Source organism: Phoxinus phoxinus (assembly GCF_949152265.1).
Source record: "Phoxinus phoxinus genome assembly, chromosome: 21".
Classification (NCBI taxonomy): Eukaryota; Metazoa; Chordata; class Actinopteri; order Cypriniformes; family Leuciscidae; genus Phoxinus; species Phoxinus phoxinus.
In genome coordinates this window covers 29,380,847-29,389,701 of record NC_136896.1, presented here as the reverse complement: position 1 = coordinate 29,389,701, position 8,855 = coordinate 29,380,847, and the positions used below count along the sequence as shown (strand labels likewise).

Sequence of the window (8,855 nt, the reverse complement as noted above, 5' to 3'; positions counted from 1 at the left end):
TGTACATTATCCTTATAACAGTTTCATTTAATGAGATTTATCTCTAATCTTGTGATAAAGATAGACTAAATAAGATCTGCATCATTATCATTTTGAAAATCTACTATAAACATCTCCTGTTGCTCCATCACCGCATGTCATGTCTCTAGAGGTGCCCTCCTAAATTATTAATACTTCGCAAAATCAATAAGTCATGTGACAATGCGTCTCAGTCAACAGAGCAGCAGCTGCGCTAATCATAATTCTTCTGAACAATCCAAGGTTTATTGAACATTTGGTCCCTAATGTCATAATAGACTGAGGGTTTGACACTGCAACATCAATGTGATAAAAAAAACATTGATTTTTTTCTTTAACATGACCATCATGGGAGTCATTTTTTAGTAATACAGTAAAAATATTTTTACAAAAATGCACTGTAATCTGAAAGCAACAATCAAGGACCTATCTTATCCAAGATATATATATATATATATATATATATATATATATATATATATACATCATACCCAATCTTTTCAGTAAAGCCACTGAATTTTAATGTTTTTTCAGCTTGAGCAGAATAGGTTCTTTAAAGAAAAAAGCCGTATGAAAGACATGACATGTACCAGAAATTGGCCACTTCAGGAAACCAACTCAAGATCAAAGAATCCAGCAGTGGTGCTCTGATCATCCGACTGGAAAATACATCCCCGGGAGACTAAACATCCTGACCACTCACAATGCATTTTGAGAATGGACAAAGAAGCATTTTGAACAAACAGCTAAACATCACGTAAACAGATCATGAGGGTTCAGAATGACCAGACAGTCAAGTGCAGCTGTAGCAGGTGTGCATTAAAAACATTTATTTTGTGATTCCACTTGACATGACCATTTTTGGGTTTTCCGCCATGCTGATTTGGGGTGGTGACGCACTTTGCTTCTTCCCAGTCTGCATGAGCATTCATAGCGGTAGGTCATGCAATTTTACGTGCTGATTTAAGAAGGCCATATTTATTGCACATTATTGTTTTATACTTGAGTAATTGTGACTTTAAGTCCCTTTGTAATGGACATGTATGTTTTATTAATTATTTTCTTTCTTTAAGTTCATTTTATTCTTTATCATTCACAGCGCGTCGTGCATTGCTGCCGCACGCTGCTTTAAGTGCTGCACGAGTCCTCATCATTTGTTTGTTACTTCAGGTACATTAATTATTGTTGTGTGTTCTTAAAATGTGTTTATGTAAAAGTTTATTGCCCAGTCTGCATGAGCATTCATAGCGCGCGTCGTGCATTGCTGCCGCACGCTGCTTTAAGTGCTGCACGAGTCCTCATCATTTGTTTGTTACTTCAGATGAAATAAAAGAGGATTGAAGGGACGAATTCCAGACTTCACGAGTGTATTATTAACACAACGCAGATAACACACCGCTACAACTGGTGCCGTGATCGTTGCTTCACTGTTCGTGAGACCTGGCCGTTTCACGCGAGTGAAGGTGTTGCCGGGGTGATAGGCGAATGAGCGCACCGCTGCAACGTGACTGACTGCGCCGCTGCAACGTGACTGAGTGGATGAGACGAGAGGTTCGCCATTTGATAATATGTGATGTGAACTGAAAGATCTCTGATTCCAGGAAACTTCCGAAGTGTTACAGGGACTGAAATATTTTGATAAGTGAAGTTAAATTTTAGTTTTTTTTTATTTTTGTTTTACATATATAAAAAAAAAAAAAAAAAAAAAAAAATCTGAAGTGGTATTTTACTTTGAATGTCAGATAATGATATGGAGAGTTTTAATGGTCAAATGAATATGGGAAGAGGGAGGGGTGTACTGAGGTTCATTCAAGCACATCAGACGGGCGGAGCTGATAGAATTAGTCCACTTTCCTCAACTCCTATTCACACAAGACATGATAATGTGCCGACATCCACGGTGTCTCAGTCTTGTGCTGTTTCTGATGATTCTGTGCAATTCTCTGATTTAAATGCTGTACCAGTGAATCTGATAACTGATATAGTGAAACAGATAGGCAGCAGCATTGGGCAGAACATCATTACCTGTCTTGAATCTGGGGGGTTTGGCCAAACAAAGCATAGTGATTCCACTATTAGTATGAGTGAGTTGTCAAAAGTCAGCTTAGTTGTTAAGCAAGATGTTAATGAGCCCCCATTCTTCAGAGGTGATGGGGAAGAGAAAATTTGTGTTGACGAGTGGGTGGAAACAGTAAAAGTGTGCTTGAGAAAACGTGAAGTGCCCTTGAAAGATCAAGCCGATGAAGTACTGACAAAATTAAAGGGCAGAGCACGTGATGTAGTGAAGGTTGGACTGAGAAGTAACCCACTGATTAACCTCAGTGAGGGTCCAAAGCCAATTTTTGACCTGCTCAAACAACACTGCAGTGATATTGTGTATTCTTGCATGCCTTTGGCAGATTTTTACGCCACTTTGCCTTTGAAAAATGAGAAACCATTTGATTACTGGATTAGGCTGCATAATGCTATTGACATTGCTGGGGAAGGACTGAAGAGACAAGGAAAAACTCTTGATGACCCCTTGCGTGAGGTCACTGTAATGTTTATCCGGAATTGCCCTGATCCAGAGCTGGCTCTAATATTTAAGTGTAAGCCGCTGGATGAATGGACTGCAGCTGATGTGCAGATTAGACTGGATGAATATCAGAGGGAGATGAAGCTCCTACAACGCAAGTCTAATGTACATGTAGGTGGCATTGCGTGTCATGCCCAGTCGACAGACATGTTGTGTGCTCATGGTCGTGGTATGGAGAAAAATACAGCAGTAGCGCCACCTCAGGATACAGAGCACTGTACTCAGGATCAGTCTTTGAGTCACATGATCAGGCTTTTGGAACGAGTTTTGGACCAGGGTTCTAGCCAGCAGGCAACAAGAGTGAACAGACCTCAACATAAAGTACGGAGTGGTGTGACCAAACAAAATGTTGCATGCGAAGTGTGTGGCGATGGAAGCCATGATACTTTTTCGCACTGTCGAATAAACCGCTTGTGCTTTAACTGTCATGCCCCTGGCCACAGAGCATCAGCTTGTTCTGCCGGGACCGGCGCCTCGCAACAAGTTCAGCAGAGCAGTCCCGACTCTGGTCAGTTGGGAAACTAGATGGCCCACATGAGGGGGGGACTAGTGGTGGGCCATGCATAATGTCCCCTGGTAGTGAGGATATCGATTTGGCATCTGTCTATTCTGAGTTTTGCAGTACTGTTGAGGACAAAAAAAATTTGATTTTTCAAAATGTACAGAGACTTAACACAAATGATGATCTGTTCTTTACTGATGTTTTGGTACAGGATGTTGTTTTGCTTCAAGCCATGCTTGACAGTGGGTCTATGGCCTGTACTATGAGTACACAGGCTCTGTCCAAACTCATAGAAGCAAAAGTGCTTAGCTCAGATGATATATCTCCAACCCTGATAACATTGATTGGCTGTGGTGGTCAGAAAACGAGCCCACTGGGAGTGTGTGAGCTACAGATGAAAATGTTCGACTGCACCTTCTCTGTACCTGCTTTAATTGTTGATGGACAAAATGCTGACCTAATTTTGGGAAGTAATGTTATAAAACATCTCATTCATGACATGAAGGTATCAAGTGATTTCTGGGGGAGAGTTTCTAACTCCCAAGGACAAGATTCTGATACAAGAGCTTTGATTCAACTATTGTGCAATGTTGAGTCATGGAAAGGGACGGAACCACCTAATAAAGTAGGAACTGTAAAGCTGAAACATGCTGTCACTCTGGAGCCCATGAAAGAACATATAGTTTGGGGGAAGTTAGTTAGTGACAAAATCCTGTCTGCAGGCAGTACAATTGTTGTGGAGCCCAGCACAGCGCGCACTGCACCGAGAAATGTGTTGGTGGGCAGGATAGTTGTGTCCTTATGGGGGGATGGCAGTACACCGGTTAAAGTTATCAACCCATCGAACAAACCTGTCTGTCTAAAACGCAACTGCAAGCTGGCTGATGTGTACACCTGCATGGCTCTTGAAGATTTTGATGTTGACTGTCTTGGCATGTCTTATCAACAGATGGGAGATTTGCAGTGTAATGACTTGGAGACTGAAAGCCAGACAAAATGCAGTACTAAGCAGTGTGGTACTGAGAGTCAACACTGTGCGCCACATGGTCTGGCAGGCTCGACGCTGTCTAGCCTGGGACTCCATGATGTCGACATAAGCTCAAATTGTTTGACACCTTACTGGAGAGCAAGATTGGCTGAACTGTTGATCAAGTATGAGTCGATATTTTCGCGTCATGGACTGGACTGTGGTAGGGCCAAAGGCTTTGTTCACAGAATTTGTCTAAGTGATACTAAACCTTTCAGGCTTCCTTACAGAAGGTTGTCACCGTCACACTATGAGAAGCTGCGAGAGGCCTTGAACGACATGGAGGAGCGTGACATAATCAGAAAGTCGATGAGTGATTATGCATCACCTTTGGTGTTAGTCTGGAAACGGAATGGTGATCTGAGACTGTGCACGGACTTTCGCTGGCTGAATGCACGCACCATCAAAGATGCACATCCTCTTCCGCATCAAGCGGATGCGCTTGCGGCTCTAGGTGGTAACGCATTCTTTTCCACAATGGACTTAACATCTGGTTATTATAACGTGGAAGTGCATGAGAGTGACAGAAAATTAACAGCATTTACTACTCCATTTGGTCTTTATGAGTATAATAGGCTTCCGCAGGGCCTATGCAATAGTCCTGCGACATTCATGAGGATGATGATGAACATATTTGGAGATCAGAACTTCATGAGCATGCTGTGTTATCTCGATGACATCCTTGTTTTTGCTCCTGATGAACAGCTTGCTTTGGAACGACTAGAGATGGTATTCCACAGACTTCAAACTCACAATCTGAAGCTGTCTCAGAAGAAGTGTCATTTCATGAAGCCTTCCGTTAAGTTTCTTGGCCACATTGTGAGTAGTGACGGCGTGACAACAGATCCTGAAAAGGTCAAAGCTGTTGTTGACATCACAGAACAGGATCTTATGGAGGATGGCACTGACATTCCATCACAAACAAAAATAAGGTCATTTCTGGGGATGGTGGTTTTCTACCAGCAGTATATTGAAGGCTGTTCTCGCATTGGTAGACCCCTCTTTGCATTAACATCAGGCATGAGGAAACCGAGGTACAGCAAAGGACAGAAACGTGTGATGGCAGGCAGAAAACTTACCTCTTCTGACTGGACCCAGGAGTGTCGAGATGCATTGAGTTCACTGAAACAGGCTTTGCTTGAAAGAGTCACTTTGGCGCACCCAGATTTTAGTAAACCTTTCTTGCTGTCTGTTGATGCATCTAGTAATGGGCTTGGTGCAGTCCTTTCTCAAGTGGTGGCGGGTGGAGAGGTTGCTCGTCCCATAGCCTTTGCTAGCAAGTCACTTAATTATGCCCAATCAAGATATCCAGCACACAGGCTAGAGTTTTTTGCTCTCAAATGGGCAGTCTGTGACAAATTTAGTCACTGGCTCAAGGGTCAGCAGTTCTCCGTATGGACAGACAACAACCCTCTGACCTACATTCTTACAAAACCCAAGTTGGATGCTTGCGAGCAAAGATGGGTCGCAAAGCTTGCACCGTATAATTTCAACATCAAATACATTCCTGGGCCTAAGAATGTAGTTGCAGACGCCCTCAGCCGAGAACCGTTCGTGCGACCCAGTGTGTTCCACCGACTTACCAGAGTGCCCTATGGTGCTCTCTTGGAGGAGTCTCGGGCTGTGAACACGGAGAATGTCCAAGATGTGTTCCGCTGGTCGTGTCATCCTTTTGAGAAGCAAGCACAAGACAAGCCCTGTTCAAATGTTGAGGTGAATAATGCTGGTTTATCAAGGCAGTCTGGTATTTCTCAAGAGGACATTTCTGCCATTCTGCACAGCAGTAGACCGGAAAATCATGTTCAGCCATATGCTTACCTGCTTCCACAGTTGGTTGGGTCAATCATTCCATCTCGGTTGTCTGATGATCCGGTATTGTCAAAACAGGAGCTTACTGATTTACAACATGCTGATCCTGACCTGAACAGAGTGCTTTTCTTCGTGGAGCGCAAACGTAGGCCATCTAGGAGAGAGAGAAACAAGGAATCACCTAGTGTTCTTCGGTTTTTGAGAAACTGGAACAAACTGTCAGTAAGAACAGGTTTATTGTATCGAGTCTCCAAAGATGGCATCACAAGGAAGAAGACTTTTCAGTTTATTGTGCCTGCTGCTCTCCGTGATGTAGTCCTCAAGGGAGTACATGATGAAGCTGGACACCAGGGGCAACACAGAACTCTCTACCTAACTAGACGTCGGTTCTACTGGCAAGGGTTGGAAAGGGATGTAAAGGAGTATGTGAGATGCTGCAAGAGATGCGTTGTCAGCAAGTCGCCAGAGCCTGAGGCCAGAGCTCCGCTTGAAAGTGTCAAAACATCAAGACCACTTGAGCTGGTTTGTGTGGATTTTTGGTCAGCTGAAGACTCGTCCAATAAGTCTCTGGATGTATTAGTCTTGACAGACCATTTTACTAAGCTGGCACAGGCTTACCTTTGTCCTAATCAATCCGCGAAGGTAGTTGCGAAGCAGCTATGGGACAACTTTTTCTGCATCTACGGCTTTCCTGAGCGAATACATTCAGATCAGGGAGCCAGTTTTGAAAGCAGCCTGATTTCTGAAATGCTTCAGCTTGCTGGTGTTCAGAAATCTCATACAACTCCTTACCACCCAATGGGAAATGGGACTGTTGAGAGATTCAACCGAACATTGGGCAACATGATTCGTGCCTTACCACCTAAAGCAAAGCACAAATGGCCTCAAATGTTGAAGTCTCTCACCTTTTGCTATAATGCAACGATCCATGAGACAACCAGTTTCCCTCCATTCCAGTTGATGTTTGGAAGAACCCCTAGGTTGCCCGTCGATATGATGTTTGATTCTGTGCTGCTTGATGACCAGGTGGTCGACTATAACCAGTATGTGCAGTCTTTCCGAGATGATCTTGCACAAGCGATGAAAGTGGCACAATGTTCAGCTTCAAAACAACAACAGAGGCAAGCAAATCTCTACAACAAAAAGCAGAAAGGTGCTCCAGTGAACATCGGTGATAGAGTGCTACTGGCCAATAAGAGCGAGCGTGGCAAGAGGAAAACCGCTGATAGATGGGAGAGTCACATCTACATAGTGACAGGAATGAACGATGAGGTCCATACGTTTCGTATCCGAAATTGTGTGACTGGAACTGAGAAGGTTGTTCATAGAAATCTCATCATGCCAGTGAACTTCCTACCTCTTCAGGACAAAATTTCAGGAGATGATTCTTCTGAGAATGCTGCCTCGAGTGGGTCAAGTCTGTCTGTGAGCGGAAATGCAGAGTTGAGATTGCCTGTCAATGACCCAGACGAGAGAACTGTGGCGTGGGTGTCGGAACTCCCAGGTTCTGAAGTTGATCTTTCTGAGTTTGATTCTGTCCAGCTAATTGCAGATGAACGGTCTACTGCCCTGTCTGTACCTCATGCTACATGTCTCAATGATCAGACGGAAGGCAGATCTTTGACATGCGAACCTGATGTTGATAGGAGCATTGATCAGGCTGATGCAGATGTAAATACGGATACCGTAGCCACTGACCATTTGCTGCAGTGTTCCAGAGCGCCTTCAACTCTGGGTGGGTCATTAGCTGTCAAAACCAGATGTGGGAGGGTGGTTAAACCAGTCATTAGACTGATCCAGAATATGCATCAGAAAGTTATGTCTGGGTTGTAGTTTTCTTTTTCTTTTTTTTTCTCCTGTTCGTAGAGGTATCACACATGAGAATGATTGAATAGTGTGATTAAAATGTGCATATCTGTGATTTGTAGTACCTTGAAGGAAGGGAATGTACGAGTTATCTAAAAGTAGATAAAAAAACATTCTTTATGAAATGCTGTGCAAAAATGACCACTAGATGTATGTAATATGTAACAGGCATGTTATTCCTTTGGGTGTTTAGAGGCTTTGCAACCCTCTTACATTACTAATTCTTATAAGAATAGTCTTACGACTGGAGTTTGGTGTGTCATGTGATTTACAGTATTATCTCTTGGTACTGCGGAACAGATTTTGTTTCTCTTACTGTCCTCTATTCTGTGGTTATATGTACCTGTTTTGTTTGAGTGACTTTGTAGCATTTCGATGGGTTATGTTTGTGTTCTTTTGTTTTGTCATGTGCAAGTGGAAGTCGGCAGGGGGGAATGTAGCAGGTGTGCATTAAAAACATTTATTTTGTGATTCCACTTGACATGACCATTTTTGGGTTTTCCGCCATGCTGATTTGGGGTGGTGACGCACTTTGCTTCTTCCCAGTCTGCATGAGCATTCATAGCGGTAGGTCATGCAATTTTACGTGCTGATTTAAGAAGGCCATATTTATTGCACATTATTGTTTTATACTTGAGTAATTGTGACTTTAAGTCCCTTTGTAATGGACATGTATGTTTTATTAATTATTTTCTTTCTTTAAGTTCATTTTATTCTTTATCATTCACAGCGCGTCGTGCATTGCTGCCGCACGCTGCTTTAAGTGCTGCACGAGTCCTCATCATTTGTTTGTTACTTCAGATGAAATAAAAGAGGATTGAAGGGACGAATTCCAGACTTCACGAGTGTATTATTAACACAACGCAGATAACACACCGCTACACAGCCCATCTGAGTGGGTTAGGACGTGTGCATTTCCAAAATAGATACAGCATAAAAGCATCTGCCGAATGGGATGTTTATAGGAAATACATCATTTTGTGAAAACGCAGATGAGCATTTTTCCGGGCAGAACTCAGACCACATTATTCAATTCCAGAAAGATTTTCTTAATATAT

The 8,855-nt window shown here is 42.9% G+C and overlaps 1 protein-coding gene across 4 annotated transcripts in view; it reads right to left on the bottom strand.

Moving 5' to 3' along the window:
- LOC306989928 (uncharacterized protein) overlaps window positions 1–8,855 on the bottom strand; it is a 92,798-nt gene that overhangs the window by 49,200 nt on the left and 34,743 nt on the right. The gene's annotated exons all lie outside the window — the stretch shown is intronic.